Below are 20884 nucleotides of genomic sequence, written 5' to 3' on the forward strand. Positions count from 1 at the left end.
TGGAGAAATTTAGGGACTGGGATGCTGCCTGGGAATGTAAGCTTGGAAAACAAGAAAGAAAGAATGAGAAAGAAAAGCTGGACCTATTTGTTACAGCAATAGCTGTTTGCTGAACTGACCTTCATTCCCCCCACCTCTTCCTCCCCATCCCCTTCCTTTTGTGCTCGTCTCTAAGCTTTGACATTATGAATCCCTCATTTTGCTTTCTTGCTGATTTCCTGCTACAACCTGTCTCTCACTGTCTATTGCCTTTGGCTTCTCTGACTTTGCTCTAGACGATGTCTTTTAAGACTGCTGACTTCATACTATGTGACCTGGCCACTGCCTCAGCAGTCAACTTCCAGTCTGCCTTTGCCGTTGGGACTCATGGTTATCCCATACAGCACAGGGCACACATTATGCTATGGGCTCACATCAGACTTGAGGATAATGCAAATACCCAAATGTATATGTGAATTTCAGCCACCCACATATTTCTGCGATTTGTTCTTTGAATCAAACTACAGGACTTTATATTAATTCCTGGTAAATTTCCCTTTTGTCCATTTTTATCCTGACTTTCTCCCTGATGATATCATACTGAATCGGTTCATAGAGAAAAAGTTAGAAAAACAAGTGTTTGTTTTATAATCTCTCTATTTCTAAGAGGTTAAGGGTGCACATGAAGTGGACTTGTTCACATTGCACTGGGAATGAGCCTAAGGAAGAGAACTTCAGCAGAGTCATCACTTCACTTTGATATTTAAGACATCAAAGAGTAACAGGACCTTCAAGGAACATGGTCCAACCCACCTGTTTTACGAATCAAATGAGAATCAAATCCCAGAGAGATTGCTGACTTGCCCAACAGAACCACTAATGAGTGGCTGAGCCGGGATGAGTCCTCCTTCCTCACGCTATGCTCGTCCCCTAGTCTGGTTGTCTGTTTATTCAAAGAGAAACAAATAGCCAGGTTATCATGACCACTGATGACAAAAGCAACAGCAATTCACAGTGTTATTCTAGATACACTAAAGCTCCTTCCAGGGAAGCACAAGAACCCACCTGGAGGGTGACCCTGTACCTGTCAACAGAGCAGTGAAAGGCCACCCAGCTCCTGGTGACTCAGCACTGCTCTGGGAGGGGGCAGAGGTGAGGGAAACTTCAAGACGTGTATAAAGATGGGTAGTCAGAGAGGCGTCCTCTGCTCACCAAGAATACCAAGTCCAATCTCAACCAACAAAGGCAGAGAAATGGAGAGTCATGAGAACAAAGGGAAAGAAATCATCACCATGACTATATTTGAATATGATCAGAGGTGATTCTACATTTAAGAAGAGTGTAGGAGGATAAAAATGTCTAAATTTTACCTGTGTTTGTATGCACACCCACACACTGCCACTGCCAGTGAAGAAGCTGGCAAGTGGAAACTGAGGGAACACAAGCAGCCCCACCATCTCTACCTCTGTCTTTTTTCCTCTCAGTTCCTCTCTCTGTCTAGATTTGGCTCGGGTACCCTCAAGGGAATGGACTGTTTGGCTATTTTCACCTATAAGAAGCCAAAGCTAGTACTTATTAGAAGAGGACAGAAAGGAAACGAGGCAAGATTTTTAAACGTTGCAAGTCAAATGGAAAAAGATAAGGCAGAGCAGGGGGGTAAAAGGGCAAGGCTGGCATGCCGCCCTTGTCAGGAGGAAGTTCTGTGGGCAGGGCTGCAGGTGAGGTGACACTGCTGCTGTCCTTACAAGGGCTCCTGAATCCGCCCCGAGCACAAGGTAGGTGCTTCCGGATCTGCCGTCCAGGCACATATCCCTCACCCTGTGAATTTCTCAGCCCCCGGAGGAGGAAGTGGTTTGTGCAAAATTAGTAGCCAAGGGTTGGAGACAGCAGCAGCTGTGCATTTGCCAGGGCACTGCCAATTTCTGGAAATTACCTTGGCTTCATGCCAAGATGGATTTGGGACAAAGAAAAAGAGGAATGGAAGAGGCGATGGGGCCAAATGGCCCTCGAATTCTTGTGCTTTTATTATATAATAAAAATTTTCCCATATTGCTAACAGAGAATAATTTTATAATAGACCAGATTTTGAGTTTTATATTACAAATACGAGTAAATCAAAGATTTTGGACAATTTTGCCACACAAAGTTTTCAATATGAGTAACAATGAATAAAATTTTAAATTAAGCATTATTGCTGAGGTTTCTTGATTGATGCTGAGCTCTTCCCAAGCTATCTTCTCTTTACTTGGCATTTTCTCGCTTTAAAATGAACACGACACTGCCATCCTAACCTTTGGTCCTTTCTTTAAAATGCATATAGCAGTATTTAGAGCATAAGAGAGAGTTCTGTTCTTAGGGCATCATTCCATTTTAAAACTGGGATTAAGTCACTTGTTCTTAGTAATAACATAAAGCGATCCTCCCACCATAGAGGTCTGGCACTGAGATCTTGATTTGAACTTCAAAAAAATTAGACAGCTCTTTTTAATGGAATTACAAAATTATAAGTAGGTGATTTAAAATCAGATCAAAAGCGTGGCCTACAATCACGCCCTTCCCCTAACTTGCTCTCGTTCCTGTGAATCCTCTAGAGAAACCCCCAGGACAATAATAAGCTCCCATCAGCCGAATCCTCTGAGCTACATCACTCCATCTTCTTTATAACATTGCGTTCAACAATCATGTATTCAAAAATATTGATTCAGCGCCTACCCTATATCTATACTTTTGGTTAAGTTTATGAATGTTTAATAATATTGAAGTGTGCTGGAGCAGCAAAAAATAAAAATTACAAGAAGGCAAATCCTCCATGTTGACAGATTACCATTTGAATACTAATACCTATGAATACAACCATGATTAAGGTTAAAATAAGTTTATAATGTAGATTTTAAAATGAATAAAGATGCTTCATTTTCACAGTTGTAGACTATAAACTTATCAAGAAATAGAAACTTGTGAGGCTTCAAATACACCTTAAGTCAAAGGCTAAACATATTTCTTCACCAAAGGAATGATTTCTCTATAACCTCCATGAATCTATGATAAATAATACATAATATTACAAGTGTTACTATTCCAGAACAGAATCAACATTTTCTGACCTAAATCTGACTTGCCATATGAAGAAGAAAATCAATAACTGAATAAATTCACTTAAAATGTCTTAAAAAATAAGATACAGACATATATGCCTTTAAATATACAAATGTTAATAAGTATAAAAATTATAGAAGCATTTCAAGAAAACAGGAAAATAGGTTGAAAAGGTCAACAGTAGTTATCACTGTTGTTCTTTTAAATTTTCTATTTTCCTAAATTTCTATTATCAGTATGCATTACTTGTTAAATCAGAAGTTTTTAATCCAAATCTTTCTTGCTTTAAACATATAGACTAATGAGCCAACTTTACTACATTTGCATATATGAAAAATGATATGAAATGTTAAGGTCATTATCAGGAAACCTAATTGTCAGTGTGTGCTAAGGCTTGCAAACAGTCTTAAGGATAATTATAAACAAAAAGAAAAGAAAACCAAAAAGAAAAATGAATAAAAAAACAGATGACAATGAAGAAACAAAAGTTGACGACTCCTATTTTGTTTTTACCTTTTCTACTAGTAAGAATCATATTCAAGCTGGAAAAGATAGAATAAGTGTGACTACCAGAACTGAAACTCCAGACAGATGAAGAGCCAAGGGCATATCTAAGTGTTCTGATTATTTCCCCGTTCTAAGGTCCAGATGAATTACATGCTAAGGCACTAAAACTCTTGCATTTAGGATCACAAAAATAACCTTGGGTAAAGAATTATCTTTAGGAACTTTGAGCAGGACATTTATTCATAGAAAAGCAGAAGATAGAGAGATATCCTAATTTTAAAAAAAAGAAAAGGAAGGAATATAGAATATATAGAACTATGGACTTAAGTTGGTCCCTGATAAAAGCATCAAGTATACATTAAGCACTCGATAAATGCTAGTCCCTTTTCTCCTTTTCCTTTCCTGTCATTTTGTGCCTTTCCTCTCTCTTTTTGGAAATCTATAACTCTCCTTAAGATAAATAGTTCAGGAGAGGCTGGCCCCGTGGCTGAGTGGTTAAGTTCGCATGCTTGGCTTTGGCGGCCCAGGGTTTCGCTGGTTCGGATCCTGGGCGTGGACATGGCACTGCTCGTCAGGCCATGCTGGGGTGGCGTCCCACATGCCACAGATAGAAGGACCCACAACTGAAAATACACAACTACATACTGGGGGCTTTGGGAAGAAAATGGAAAAAAAAAAGATAAATAGTTCAGGAGAACAATTGAAATAATTGAAATAATTTAAAAATTATCAAAATTAAGATCATTTAAAAAATTTTGTCTATAATGCACAGTTTAACACTGTTTCCTAATGAATCAATTCAGAACATTCTATGCACGTCATCATATAGAGGGCAAGACTTTGAGGGGCAAAGAGGGAAAGCACCAGAGGAAGATAGACCTGGATTCAAATCTTAATCATTAACTTGACTTTCTCTCTAAGCCTCCTTATCTATAATTTGGGATGACAGAATCCACTTCATAGAACAGATTAGATGATTACATGCGATAATGCATATATAGTACACCCAGTACACAGTGAATCCTTGATACTTGTTAGATATCCCAGTCTTTAACTAGAAAAACTAGAATAAAAAGATATATGTCAATATGCTCAATACTTATGTAAAATCAAGGGATACAAAAGGAAGGCAAAGGGAAGACCGTAAGCTTTTTTAAGAAATGTGAAAGAATGAGAAAAGGGGAATAAGAAAAAGAGGATAGATCAATATACATAGAAATTGAGGGATGTTGAGCTTGTAACATTCATTTGAAATTAAATGAAAGCACAAAGCATCAGTAAACAGAGAGATACCAGGTCAAAAGGGGAAAAGTAAGATGGAAAATGGGAGAGAAAAATCCCAAATGTATGTAACTTCTTTTTCATATTTAATTTCCTTTGTCCTTAATTATAGCAGTTATTTTTACATTCCAGGTTTTAATTAAATTGAAAAAAAAGGGAGAAGCTCTATGTAGCTATAATATTTGGGAGAATATTAATGCTATGTAGTTAATATTTGGGAGAAAAAACCCTAATTCTCATGATTTTAACATTGCTATGTTAAACTAGGAGATCATTTTATTGATTCAAGAAAATGTCTCTAGGACAACATTGTTATGCTTTAAACAAAAGAGTAATTAGAAAATTGGAGAACTATTGCAGAACTGTTCCCAAGGGAGATGATGGAATTTCTTCCCTAGAAATCCGCATGTTTCCACATCACGTTATGTAGACATGAAGATGTTCTGCCTTTCAGGGACTAATTCTACTCCATGTCACCCATATTCCTGGCAACGTCATTGTGTCTTCAGGCAGCTTGCTTTCACTTTCTTCATGAACACCCTATGCCTTGGGCAAAGTCTAAAAAGTTTGTTGTGGCTCTAGGCCTAGAGAACTCTGTACATTAGCAACTTCCCACAAACTTAGAAAAATCATTAAAAAATAGCCCTAAGTAATAAATTTAACATTGTAGTAAAATGTGTGAGCTCTGGTTTCAAACTGTCTGGGTTCTAATACTGATTCTGTCCATGGGGAAGTTCCTTATCTTTGTGTGTCTCAGTTTCCAGAATCAAAAACTGGGATAATAAGAGTCTCTACCTGATAGGGTTGCAATGAGGACTAAATGAGATAATGCTCACAGAGTGCTTAAAATATTACCTGGCACAGAGTAAGCACTTAATAAAAGTTTGCTATTTATATTTTAAATTAATAAACATTTTATCCTAAAATGAGAGTATATTCTTTATTAATAATAATATCCATATCATTAAAGGAGTAAGATCAAATGAGAACATATATTTTACAACAGATTTGTCCTTAGTCATTTCAGGGAAATATCCACAGAAAAAGGGAGCCTTAAAGTTGTCCCAAAGGATGGCTACTTCCATTTTATAATGAAAAGATCATTTATTTCCAAGGGGTTAAGTAGAGCCACTTAGCCCAGAAATAAGCAATGGCCCAGCCTGCAGGATTTGACATCACTATTTATCGACCCCAGGCCCTGAGACCACTCTGACCACTCTTACAGTTTCTATGGCTTGTCCAGTTGGCAAAAAGAAAAAAATTTTTTGGATGTAATTTGAAGAATTATAGATATTGAAAGATTAATAATCCCCTAACTAGGAGATAGTATGAGTAGCACAAGTTAGTAATTTGATGTTGAGAATAAAAACATATTTAATAATTACTTCTAATAAATATCATGATATTAACATACAACTACATTTGTTTACTATGTCATATATGTATCTTCCTTTGTAGACTAGGTATGTTTTTAAAGAAAAAAATAATCTAATTAGAGATTAATTCATATGCCAAATGTACTAGGGATTAAATTAAGGAAACTTTCTATGCTATACATAATCATTTTTCTGAATTAAGATTTTCTGAAGTCTGTGTGAACACTGCCTATATGATGAGCTAGCAGCAGAAGCAGGCGCTATCACTGAAGTTGTAGAATCCTATATTAGCCCAGGCCCTGGCAAGAAATGGATGGCACACTCAAATGGGGCAAATGAAGAGAGTTTAATAAGAGACTACTTACAAAGGCAGGGGTAGGAAAAGCAAAAGGGATGGTGCTATTTCCCAAAGCTAGTAACAGCCAGGAGGCTGTTAACTGGGCAGATGAAAGAATGATACCAAAGTTTGGAGAGCATAGCTATAGAAGAAGGTTATCGAATAAGAGTGAGGTGGCCTTTGGTAGAAGGATGCAACCAAAGTGTGATGACTTGAGAGGGGCGGAGCTAGGGGAATTAATACTGAACCCCACCCTCACTCTCCTCTTGCTCTCTGAGATTCTGCCTGTGCTTCCCACTGAATGAACCTAGTAGAAAATCAGAGAGCAAGAAAGTCCACTGATGCAATCCATACAAGTCAACCTCCAGAGGCACAGAATAGGGTACTTGGAGAAAGACAGAAAGTAGATCTGACCCTAAGCACCAAACCACTGGAGATCCTGCTGCTAAAGGCAGTGAGATAATGGCCAAAACTGGAAATGCAACTCATAGAGCTGAGCCCCGGCTACTAAAAGGTCTACCTCTGGCTTCTGGATATTTCAGTTTGGTGAGAAACTTGAACTCTGGTGTCAGTCATGAGCTCTATAGCAGTTGGATATCCATTGGATGATCTGTTCTTTCTGCCTGGGCTGAAATATAGGGAATATTTTCCCCTCTAAATATGTAAAATACTATTTACTACATTTAGGTCATCCATGAGTCTCAATACTATGTAACATGCTCCAAAAAAGCATTTCTTCAATGAAAATTAAAGGATATCCATGTTGTGATTAAGTACTTATAGTGGAGGCAGCTTGCTACATATGGGTTCTAAAAAATCAGCTTCCTCATGGAATTTATGTAAGTATTAAAAGAGATAATGGACATGAAAGTGCTTTTCAAGCTATGAAGTAGTATCCTGATGCTAACTGTTGCTATTAAAATATATTCCAGCCATTTCAGGGAGGTGATGAATAGCATACTGCTTAGTAAGAATTGGTTGGCTCTGCTGTCAGGAGCTACTGTTTATTACTTTAAGCAAGTGAGAGAGGAAGGGAAGTCTTTTTCAATTAAATTATATAATGGAAGTTCTCTTTTCCCATTAAATTTACTGTCAGTATTTGGACTGTTTAGTTGGACAGAAAAATATAACTTAAGTAGAGATATGAATATAACACATTCTGTACTTGTTTTATACTGTATAACATTAAAACCAAATAATTCATTGCCACTTTAGTATAATTGAGCTACTGAAGAGCATCAGTTACAGACTTCCAATGATATATTTGGAATTTCCTACAGAGCTGCAGATCCTACAAACTATTCTTGGGCAAGTCTTACATATATTTGGCAGGCAAAAGTTGTCAAGGGTCCTTCTGCCATCCTTGGATTGCTTTTCAAGGTCTTGCTTAGGAATGACAGAATCATAGATTGTTAGAATTGGAGGAAGCAATGAGAAGGCCATGACTTCTATTTTTCAGGAGAAATAACTCATTCCTATTAGTTTGTAAATTCACTAAGAGTAGAATCCAAGTATTACCTATCTCCATACCTTGTCCCTCTTTTCCTCCTTATCTAGCCTCAGCTCCTGGTACAGGACTTGATGTGATACGATGCAATTTATTTTTTGGACAAGAACTTTACACGCATGTACACACACACAGAGCAATGTGATGAACAATGCATTAATAACAATGGCTGACATTTACTGAGATTATTGCCACTCACTGCTCTAAACCCTTTTCCTATAGGAACTTCCCTAATCTTCACATCAACCCTTTGAGAAATGTAGTGTTATTACCCCTGATAATAATTGATAAAGAAATGGGGGCACAGAGAGTTTAAATTACTCACCTATAGCTACTAAGTGGTAAAGACAGGAGTTGAACCCAGTTCCAGAGCCTGAGCCCGAGTACAAGTCTAAGCCGATACCCTAGGTCACAACACTCTACTGTCAACATTATAATGGGCTTCTACTTAATTAAGAAAGGTCTAAGTCAGAAAAATAAGGACTAGATTCACATCTTACCTTAAACTTAGGTTCTATATTTAGGATGAAAGGTAAAAATTCCCAGCAACAAATAAAGATAAGTGGAGAATTCCAAAATATGCCCACTTTCTTTAGGGTTTACTTCATTCTGTTTTAATATTAAAACTCTATACCTGCACTGTCCAATACAGTAGCTTCTAGTCATATGTGCTTATTTAACTTAAAATTAATTAAAATTTAAAAAGATTAAAAATTCATTTCCTCAGTTGCACTAGTCTGTTTCAAGTGCTCCGTAGCCACATGTGGCTAGTGGCAGCCATATCGGACAGTGCGAAATACAACATTTCCATCATCACAGAAAGTTCTACAGGACAGCAGTGCTCTACATGCTTTCTTCACATTAATAGATTAGTTTGTTGCAAGAATTAACAAGGACTGCGGCTTCCCTTTGTACACGGGGATTTGTTAAATGCTTAGAACTCCACTACCTCCTTTAAGATAACAGGTTTCCCACCAAATTTTAGTAATACCTGTGAATGAAATGATTTAAATACAGCTCATTCTAATGATGGTTTGTCAGGATCAAATTAAAGCAGAGATTTTTTTCACATGATTTTCCAAGGGACCACAGCCAGGTGTCTAAAATCATCAGAAGAGCCAGAGGAATAATTTTCAAATACCTAAGTAGTTTCAACAGTCGTTTGTGGAGAATTTTACAATTGAAATTGGATTATTGCTATTTTCATAATTGCCCTTCTTTGAAGTTCCTAATCACAGTAACAGTGTAGGTGAAAGCAGAAACCTAAGGGAGAGCTAACGGAGGGAAGAGAGTGAATAGGACGAGAAGTTTTTTTCAAATCACCAACAGCTCTTGTCACTTCTCAGAGAAGGCTGTACTATAGATAACCAGGGTGAAACTCCAAGAGAAGCAAGGAACTCTAGACTCTGGATCCAACGTCCAATTTTAATAGAGAAGTAATTAATACCATATTAGTGAAAGATCCTATTGCTCTAGACTTTTACATTTCTCCTTAACATTTGCTCACAGAAGCAGTCCTGAGTTTTAATTTTTTAATCAAGATGATATTCTAGAAAATGTATGATGGAACGTTTTCGAGCTTTGCCAAGAATAAAAATTTGAAGTTGGCAAAGATCAATCATTTTTCACCTGTCTCATGTCACTGTTTTGGAATGTGAATTTGACCTTGTGCTAGAGAGTAATCCAAACCCATTGTTTAATTATTCATTAGTGTAGTTTCCATTTCTACTCCCAATATATAGTTGAAATTTGCAGACTACTAAAGGATCCTTGATAAGTCCCATCTGTCCAAGATGAGGATGACAAGGAAAAGCATCAATAAATATTAAATATTTATTCTAAGTGTTAAAAAATAATAAATGTACAAGACAGTTCTAATGGAAAGAAAAATAAATGCAGAATAATAAGGTATTTGTGATAGAAAACAGGCAGTATGAAGCACCTCAATACAGAGATTAATATTACCAAGGATAGTATTTAAAGATGTATTTAGCTGCCTCCCTTCAGAAATTATAATTTGAACTCATTACAAGCACACGTTTTCAATACACGTTCCTAAAAAGTTCATAAATATTACATTTTTTAAAAAGTTAGTATCTAAAAATCCTCAATAGAAGTTAACTGTTTGAAGTAACACTTGTAAATCTATTTGTAAAGTGGAAAATCCTTTTGAAATGCTAATGATTGCTTTATTATTGCACTTGTTTAGTTAATTTGAATTTTCTTCTGTCTCAATGTCTGGAATAAAGCCCCTAGCCAGCTCATTAGCCATCATTTCTCAAAGCTCTTAGTAAATCTGCCTGAGTAGTTAATATGTCCTTATAATTTGTCCTCGGCTCAGAAATCAGATAACCAAGCTTCTTAAAAGTGTGTGAAAATAAAAGTGATTAGGTTTTGTACAAAGGCTTGAAGAATCTTCCTATGAGTAAACGACGACGATTGGTATATCAACTTTACGATGTCTATTCTGGCTATGTGAGAAAGTTTTTTTCCTCCCATTTTCTGGTTCTCAATAACTCTTTGCAAATTTGTGCGTATGTATGTCCAGCTGTTCTTAAAGCATGGCATGATCTACAGTGACAACGCTTTGTAAAGTGAAGACGAGACAACTCTACTTGAAGAACCTATGAAATGCTAGTGGCCCTTGTAGCCTAATATGCTGCCTCTGACAGTAGCTTTAAAGGATGCGTGATTATTTTTTGTAACTTCTGCTTCCAAAAGGAAAGGATATAACATAAACATCACTTGTTGCCTTTCATAATCCATTAAAGAATCTTATTTATGTGTTGAACTTATTTTTATATTAATCCTTAATGCCTTAATTTTATTACTAACATTGAATATTATAAATGATCTCTTCAACACACGTTTCTGTTGCTAGAAGAGAAGCTTGCTGAGGGTAGGGACCATTTTATTATTGTTTTCCCCAACACCTAGCATGGAACCTGACATTAACAAAGGTCCAATCAATTAATGAATCAAGGTAAAAAATGCCTTTTCAAAATTTAAAAGTAAGACTTTTAAAAGTTTATTCAAAAAGGTTTTCAAGTTTAGCTGATATCCTTAAAGTCTAGAATTCCAGAATCTGTACACCATGATTTTATAAGTATCAACCTTTGTTCTTCAACACTGATGGGTCTTAAAAGTTCCAGGCTGCATTCCTAAGGCAGGACACACACATCCCTGAACCATTTCTATTGCTCTTGTCTGATCCATCTCCAACTTAGCTTCATTTTTCCTTAGGACTATCACCCAGAATTATGCTATAAATATCACTGCCCCCTGGTTGTGGGTTAAGGAGAGGATATTGTTTTCTGTTTCATTGCCAGACCCCTTCTGATGATGCCCAACGTGTTAGTGAGTTGGCCATAAACAACACACTGAGCCAATTTCATCGGTGATTAACCTACCATTACTGCAAGGTTCCTCCCAGGACTATAATGAACCAGACCATAATGAAGCCCAATATATTACAAATAGTTATTTTCTCCATGTTCATTACATTATGCTGATGATGTGCTGTAATAGGAAAGGATGTGGGATTTCAAGTCAGAAAGACCTTATTTGAATCCCAGCTCTGCCACTTACTGGCTATGAAGTCTTCAGCAAGTTACAGAAATACCTCATTTGTACACTGAGGATAATAAAACTTCCTTTTGAGATTGTTGTAGATACAAATCAAACTAACAGGCATTTTATTGAGTGCTTACTAATCAAGACCCTGAAATCTTCAAATGGTTTCCCTCTGTTGTCTTGGCATTTCTCACCTGAAATAAATTTAATTTCAACTGCAAAACTGGACCATTTCACTCTATACTCACATTTTTTGATTTTTTCTAAAATTGTTAAAAAGATTTCTAGTTAAATGTGGTAGATTGAACATAAAGATTTTATCTCTGGTTTTCCCCTCCCCCCACCAAACCCCACTAAGATGAAAGCAAGACAAATAAAAAGAAAAGATATAGCATGCAACAAAATGTGTGAAGCTCAAAAGCACTAGGCTCAGAGAAAAAAGCCATACACAAAAGGCTACATACTGTATAATTCCATTTCTATGAAATCCATTTATACAAAAGATAAAACCACAGGGACAGAAAACAGAACAATGGTTAACAGAGGCAGGGTGTGGGGAGAGAGAACCGACTTGAACCTTTCTAACCCCCAGCTCCAATACTGAGATTTGCAAATGGCAGCTGAAGGCAAAGACCCCAAGCTGTCCTGAGCAATGGCAGAATCACCAGAACACATCAACAGCCTTCTAGCAGGCTCCTTCGAAACTATCAGTTTTCCAAGGACACTGATCCTTTCCTGACACCTTTGCTAGGATGCCTTTGATAAAGACAAAGTCCATTTAGTTGTGTAAGTTGTGGCAAGCTTTGTTAAAATGCAATCACATTGCTTTACAGTTATAACTTCCCACTTATTTATACATTAGAATTAATTTTGTATTCAGAATCCTTTAATACCTTTTGAGACAGAGGTACTTTTGAGTGTTTCTAAATGAAAGTTAATAAACATGAGTTTAGAGAATAAAACGAGCTAAGAGTTCAACATAGTCAAGGTTATACGTCCTTAGAATCTAAAAGCCATCCCTAGAGTTTCCCACCCCAGAATCAGTGTTGAATTAAAGGCTGAGGTAAAGATCCAGGATCTGGTGCCAGAAAATCATTTACTGAGGCAAATCAAAGTGTCCTTCCCATAAGATCTTTAGTGTTTCTATCATGCTTTTATGATTTTCTTTCCTTTCCAGGCATACTTTCAATATTAATTTTTTAACTTTACTGGATGTGGGAATATACCCCACATCTCTTCTGGGATGATCCCACCCCACTTATTTCCAACTTTCATTTGAAGGATTTTTCCACGGAGCCCTTTTTTACTTGCCTTGCATAAAAACAAGTACTCATTAGTGAGAATGGGTTTTTGCAATGGGCCATTCACTCAACCTCACCAGACTGACATGAATTGAGCAGCAAAATTTAAAACATGAAAACAGTTAAATACCTATGAGGAATCACAGAGTCCCTATACCTAGTCTACTAAATGGCCTTCTACTCACAATCACTGAAATGACCATAGGGCTAGGATGCTCTATCAATTGTGCCAGTAAGTTAGAAATTAACCCACTTACCCCTTGGACAATCCCGGTTTTAGAACTAGTGGCTCTTTCCTTTAGCCTACATATGTCAAATTCCATGGGATAAAATTAAAGGCATGATTGGCTGTGGTCACAGAGAAGCTCAAAGAAGAGTCTGATTATTTTATAACCCCAGTAGATCCAGATTCAGATTCTGATTTGTTCTCTTTTTCTCTTTCTCCTTACTCACAGCCAGGCAGAATCAAAAGAAAAAACTCAAATTTCATAAAAGTTAGGATTTAGTTTGAGAGTCAAAGTGGTAGAATAAAAATGTATTTAGTACACTCCTAAGTAGGGCTGCCATGTTCCTGGCTTTATTTCAAGCCCTTTCTTGACATGGCAGTATAATCTAATTAAAGGAAGGTGCTACAAAAAGAAAAGTTGAGAACTAAATTGCTGGCTAGAGATGGCTAAATTGAGAGTCAAATGGTACCCTAAGCTTCCTGTTTTTCTGACTTCAAACTGTTTTGGGTAATTTTTCCTGACTACTCTGGGGCCCTCCAGTTAAAAAAGTCTTTTTTAACTTTTCCACTCCTGGACTCTTGCTACTGTTTCACCCAGGTTGCTACATTATACAATTCTAAGAGGCCTCATTCTCAGTGACAGCCCTGCTTTTATTATTTCTCTCTTCCACAAATGATTCTTAAAATTATTCCCAACAAGATCAACTGATGTCAATTGATTGTTTCATTTTAGGGAATTACAACCAAGTGCTTTAAACACACAAGACAATACTGTAAAGGAACTAGAGTAATCCTTCCAAGTCACTCACTGCTCTGGTCTGAATGTTTGTGTCTTCCCCAAATTCATATGTCAAAATCCCAGCCCCCAAAGGTAATGGTATTAGTAGGTGGGGTCTTTGGGAGTTGCTTAGGTCAGGAGGGTAGAGTCCCCACGAATGGGATTAGTGCCCTTATAAAAGAGGCTCCAGAGAGATCCCTTGCGCTTCCACTCTGTGAAGACACAAGAAATCTGCAACCCAAAGAGGGCCCTCATCTAACCACACTGGCACCCCGATCTCAGACTTCCAGCTTCCAGAACTGTGAGCAATAAATTTCTGTTGTTTATAAGCCACCCAGTCTATGGTATTTGTGATAGTAGCCCAAATGGACTAAGACACTCACTCAGTAAAAATGCTCTGAGTATGTGCCAGACACTGTGCTATGATGCCATAGATGATGGAATAGAGACAGATTAGCCAGTCCTACCCTCAAGGAGTATATACCCTAGTGTGTCAGATATGCAAGTAAACAACTACAATGCAAGACAGAATTAAGTAAGCCTTCAAGAGCTGTATGGGCTATGGCACAACAGAGAGTGCAACAACTAACTCTGATAGAGAATATTATGGGCAAACTTCATAGAGGAAGAGACATTGCAGCAACAAAGTGGGACCTTGAAGGAAGAGTGAGAGTCACACCAGTGGAGAAAGGGTGGAGGATGGGGGAGGCAGGGGTGTTATTTGGAAGAAGGCATACATTCCTGTCAAAGAGAATCCCATAAAGAAAAGAATGGAAAGCAAGAAAATAAATGACATTTTCCAGAAACATCAAGCCGTCTGGAATAGTTGGAACATAATGTACATGGAGGGCAGGGATAAGCACAGCTATAACTATGGGGTGGTGTCATGTCATGAAAGGTTTTGAATGCTGTAACAAGTCCCTTTTCTCAGATCAGAAGAATTTGGCTTCATAAAAACTATTACTCATTACTTATGCAAAAATCAGAAAACTTTTGTTTAAGACCACAGTAATCGGAATGAGTAAAATATGTAGTTTCTCAAATTATGCTATTACCTTAAATAATGCATATATCCTTATTAGTGAAATAACATTGTTTTGGGGAATAAAATTGACGCAGAGTTTCCCTTAAGTCATTCATTGCTACAAACACATTCTTCAGAGCCTCGTTTAGAAATCTAACAGTAGCCAGGAAGGAATAAACATGCTGGCCTTAGAGCAAAAAGGGGCATGCCACAGGGGCTGGCCCCGTGGCCTAGTGGTTAAGTTCAGGTGCTTCACTGTGGCAGCCTGGGCTCAGATCCTGGACAGGGACCTACACCACTCATCGGCAGCCATGCTGTGGTGGCAACTCACATACACAATAGAGGAAGTGGCTCAGATATCGCCTCAGGGTGAATCTTCTTCAGCAAAACCAAAAAAACAAACAAAAAAATGGGGGTGGGGGGCACATGCCATAGCAAGTGTTCAATGTACTAAGATAAGATACATTGCTAGTGAGAACAGCTGACAACTTCATACATTGACAACAGGACTGGATACAAAATTTGCAGGGCTAATACAACATAAAAATGCAAGACCCCTTGTTCAAGAACTATCAAGCATTTCAAGATAGAGATAGCACAGCATAAAACCAAGTGCGGGGCCCTGTGTAACTGCACAGGGTATACACCTGTGAAGCTGGCCTGATTGCCAGCTCTCACTTTTAATAATAATCCACTTAGTTTCTACAGCCTGTTAGGTGTAAAGCAGCTCTCACATTCAAGTGTGAACTTCTGCCACCAATTTGCCCCGCAGAATTTATCCCACCCCCACCAGCGTGCTTTCCTCTCTGCCTTGGCTGGCAATGGTAGCTACAGGAGACCCCTTCTTAGAGAAGTGCTAACTCCTTCACCTGTTCTTATAATGCCATTCTGCTCATTGCAAATTCACACTCTCTCTCTTAATCTTTTGTGTTTAAAATTTTCCCCTCTTCATAAAGTCTTCACTATCGGGAGGTAAGGTAATAAGTTCTCAAACACATCCAGTATTTAATCTTAAATTGATGCATGATTTAGGCTACTATTTATGTAGAGTCTAAGGATAGCCAGCTGCTACTGCTGCTAATATTGATGATTGTGGCTGAGTGCCTAGGTACTGTGCTGGGCATTTTACAGTCCTGAAACTGATGAGTGGATGATCCCATTGCTATGTGATTTCCTTGTTCTTTATATTTTATTCTATTTTAGTCCTATTTCTCAGCATATTAACACTTTCCCCAAAGCAAAAACAATGGAATGAGGGGGGAAAAAACCCCACTGGGGTCAGACAATTTTGCTACTTGTTAATAGGGTTGGTAAGAAAACAACTGGTAATGACTTTAAAAAAAGATTTAAAGCAATCACTTAATTACACCTCTTATATTATCTGTGTACTTCATTTATTCTCGCTGACCTTCAATGGATGAACTGACCTTTAGGTTTCTCTATATCAATAAGTTGGCTACCTTTAGGCAATAAAATTAGAGAGAGATGACACCATGCCTTTTTGAATTGCATTAGCACAACATACGTATAGCCTTGTCAGTAGAAGAAACTGAAACAGATCATTTACTGTAGCTGTGAATTCTACTCAACCAACTGACACGTCTAGTACACTAAGCCTTGTGCTTCATGCTATAGTAAAAAGGTGCAAGTTTTCACATTATTAGTGTACTATTATTGCTAAAGAACTTCAGACAAGGCCCTCCGTGGCCCTGAACCTGTATTTGGTTCAGAGTGCCGTCTGAGTGGGTTAATTTTTTTTAGACTTCACCGATTTCAGAACAGCTGCAGATCTGAAGTCAGATAGTCTCAACTGATCCAAATTAAACTCTTTGGATTAGATTACTCCTATTTGCTTTAGCTAGATAGGAATTAATTCAGTCTACTAACAATTTCCAAAGCACTGTATGTAGCTCAAATTTGGCACATGGTTTGTCTTTTGCTCCATTTTTGCCTTTTTATCTTTGATTTGAGAAGACTATATACCACTATCCTGTGAATATGGGAAGGAGGGAGGTTTTCCTTTTTACACACAAAAGATATATCTAGTACCTCAGGACATTTTGCCTCCTGAGCCACAGCTTAACAGCATTAGCAAAAGCAGTTCAGCCAGAGGGGAATTGAACAGCAGCTGAGTCAGTCTAATAATTTACACAGGGGAAAGCCCTTGGAATTCAGAGGCACATCGCCCAGCTGGAGAGACAAATCTAATCTCTGCTAATGATGTTCCTCCCTCTCCTTCCTATCAGGGTTGGGCTTTTTACACATGCGCACATAATTATATATGCACACTTGGAGTCCAGTGAAGCCAAACAACACAGCACCCAGGATTAAATTACACAGTAAGACTTCCAGGCGTCATCTGGCTCCTAGATCCTGCCTCATAAATGCTGTCCACGGTTCACACTGTGGAGCTGTTAAAGACCTTAAGAATTCAAAGAGATATACAGCCACAAACTAAAATTCAGAAGTGATGATATTACGGTTTTATTTGAGACTAAGTATAATAAGTTCAATTTCTTAAATTAATTTCAATAAACACACATTAGAAAGACACATGGACTTTGTTCTAAAAAGATCTTGAGGCTGTTGACAAAAATGCACACAATATAATAAGTAAATAGATGAAGAAAAAACAAAAATAAAAAGCCAAAACAAAACCCCCAAAGTAAAAAGCAGTAGACAAAAATAATTTGTATGCTTACAACTGTTAAAGATGGTTTGCAAATTTGGAGAACTTTCTGTGGATCAAAGTAAAGAGAAAGACACAATTAAGTGCTCAAGTAAGATAAAAACGTATCAAGCGTCCAGGAGAAGCACTTTTACCTGTCCTGAAGCCAGAGAGGCCTTTCTTTCACTGATCCGCACAAAATGATAAAATATCCTCAACGATACCCTCACAGCAAATACAGTAGCATCTTTCCTAGGCCAGTTTTTAGAGCACCTTTCCATACAAGGTAAGATTCCCAAGTATTCCAGAAGAGCAATACTTACAGTAAGAGATGCCAAGTAAACAGCTCTTTGAAAGTCTGACTTAATCCAGAAGGGCATGGACTACGTCTCCTTCAGGAAATCTTCCCTGACCATTATTCCTCACACTCAAGCTTTCAAAAAAGATGGAGTAGCTAAGAATTATAGGTTCTATTCTCTGCCAAGAACCTAGAATGCAAATATTCTGAGTTTTCATGCAAGGGGCAGACCCATAAGCTTTAACAATCAACCAAGAAGAAGAAAGAGCTGACATCCTCCTATAAAAATGCAGGAATCTGACCAGAATTTGTGTCTCAAAAACTCATTTTCACACAGAAGTGGGCCAAGAAAAATAAGTCTGACCATGTGGTTGTTTATTTTTTATTAGAATGAATAATGTTCTTCCCATTCTGATGAAACTTTACTTTTTTCAATGCTTTTATAAGTATTTGTATACAAAGCCCTTTGCAAATAGCATCAATTATTTTTAGAAGAAGGAAGCAATTTAACAGTTAATACCTCTGCTGCTTTATTGAAGTAAATAGGGAGTGGTGGGGTAGTTAGTCACCATCTGGGGCTATAAATTATAATCCTGCTACATGGTAATGGTCTGAGGGCTGATCCATGAAGCTCCCCTAGGAGCATCCATCTATCAGTGCAGCCATCCATAGCAGGGACTAAAGAAAAGGGCAGCTCCGAGTCCAGACAAGGGACTCCGCCACAGCAGCAGAATACAGTGCCGTCAGATTTTTTAAAATAACTCTCAGATACAACCTCCCTGCCCCCTAAACCCCATACCAAATTTCTGAATTCAGGAAATTATAGGGAAAATTCTCATACTTTAAATATTGGCAATTAGAGGGGAAATTAGGATTTAAGAAGCTCTGGGCAAAAAAAGTCCTCAAGTCAGAGAGAACAAACAATAGATTCAGAGCTGCTTCATCTATTTTTAATGAACTTACAAAGATGTCTTGAGAAGAAAAAGGTGACATTATTTACCATAGAATGAAAACTGAGAAGTTAATCTAGCAAGAAGCTACGTGATTTTGCATGTATGTACTTGTGTAAACTTGCACAGCCCCCAAACAAGGGGCCCTAGTGGCTGAATACGTTCTGCCTCTTACTGCAGGCTGAGGGCTTAGCTGCTTTGGACTGGTTCCTCCAAATGTGTTAATTGTAAAGATGATATAAGCAGGTAAAAAGAAAACATAAGTCAGGCATGATCCTAATAAGGAAAACAATGCAGAGAATCAAGTTTACAAAAATAATCAGAAAATGACAAGTTGAAAGAAAAACACAGGATACTTTTGAGTTCTTACAGTAAGCCTTAAAGGGCATCTGAGATCATTCTTAGAAAGAGAATCTAAGTCAGAAGTGCTAAAACAATTGTTTTTTTGTTTGGTATGCAGTTTAAATACATGAAGCTTACACCTGATACATTTTCTAAGATATTCAAGGACTTTTATAGACATTCTCACATCAGTTCTCACCACAGCCATCCGAGAAAGGCACTCATTAAATTTGCTATCAAAATCACAAGACTACACCTAAAAACTGGCCTTAAAGGATATAAGTAGTTGGTTATCTGTGTTCACTGTTGCATCCTTTAGCCACCACTTATCAGTGGATAAGGTGGTCACTTATCAGATATTTTCTCTTCAGCTCATTCACTGGCTGATTCAGTAAATGCTTTGTTAATCACCTATGGTGCTGGCTCTGTGTTAAGCAATAAGCGTGATGCTGAGATGAACAACACTGTGGACCCCTGCTCTGGAGGAGCTTACAATCTATTAGAGGAGAAAAAATAAGTAAATGATTACTAAGTAGTATGAGAAGCTCTGCAAGGGAGATGTTTTAAATTTTTGAAGCACAAAGAAGGGAAAATTGCTGTCCAGGATGAATAGGGAAGAGGCATAAAGAACATCAGCCAGAGGAACAGGCACGCACAATGCATGGAGATGCGAAAGATCACGTGGTGATTTGGGGAGAGGGAAAAATGTCAGCAAGCCTGCTGGAAGGTGATGAGAGATGTAGAAGAGAGGGCTGGAAAGGTAGATTAGAGGATTTTTGTTTCTCCTATGGGCATAGAAGTATGGAGAGGTGAAGGGAAGTGACATGATTAGATTTGAAAGATGATTCTGTTAAGGGTAGAAGATGGATGGATGGAGGATGGAAGATGAAAAAAACGCTACTACAGAGAGAATGGAAAGAATTTGAGAGATATTTAGAAGGCAGAATTGATAGGATATAATGACTGGCTGGATGTGATGAAGAGAGAGAGTTTTCCACTGAGGAGGACTAGATGTTATCACAAATCAAGGCAGAAAATCTAGAATAGGTGCCAGCTAGGGAACTCCAGCGAGGAGGTAACATGGTAGGGTTTATACTTTGACATACTCTATTAAGCAAGGCGGTTGGAAACAGAATAAGGAAGTAGTAGCTAAACTGAAACTGGGACAAAGGGCTACAAATATTGTTGGGAGACAAATATGAGGGAAAAGTTTCACATAATTATTATACTCACATCAGAGAGTTAGATATTTTATGGACTCACTTTATCCTGAGCTTCGTGATCAATATTATTCCTTTCTCAAGGGTTATTTTATCATTTTCTTTGGTCTCTTTCACAATCCTCCTGAATCTAACACCAAGCTCTTATCCTCCCCCGACACCACACATGTGTGAATAATCTCCTCCTAACCTTTCCTCAACCCAAGAGTGTTCCTTTCTTCAAAACCATGTCGTCCATGAGCCACTTGTTGGGTCTGCTCAAAAAAATCAGTGATCGGGGCTGGCCCCGTGGCCAAGAGGTTAGATTCGCCCGCTCCACTGCAGGCGGCCCTCTGTTTCGTTGGTTCGAATCCTGGGCGCGGACATGGCACTGCTCATCAAGCCACGCTGGGGCGGCGTCCCACATGCCACAACTAGAAGG

General features: G+C 38.0%; 1 protein-coding gene across 6 annotated transcripts in view; it reads right to left on the bottom strand.

The window, feature by feature from the left end:
- The window catches only part of MAP3K13 (mitogen-activated protein kinase kinase kinase 13), a 164245-nt gene that overhangs the window by 44918 nt on the left and 98443 nt on the right, over positions 1-20884 (bottom strand). For 2 of the 6 annotated variants that reach the window (XM_070509276.1, XM_070509277.1), the window contains exon 2: positions 793-922. The exons of the other annotated variants lie outside the window; for them this stretch is intronic. The gene's annotated coding sequence lies outside the window, so the exon portion shown is untranslated. The remainder of the gene's footprint in view (positions 1-792; positions 923-20884) is intronic. 6 annotated transcript variants of the gene reach the window in all.

This window comes from Equus asinus, chromosome 5 (assembly GCF_041296235.1).
Source record: "Equus asinus isolate D_3611 breed Donkey chromosome 5, EquAss-T2T_v2, whole genome shotgun sequence".
Classification (NCBI taxonomy): Eukaryota; Metazoa; Chordata; class Mammalia; order Perissodactyla; family Equidae; genus Equus; species Equus asinus.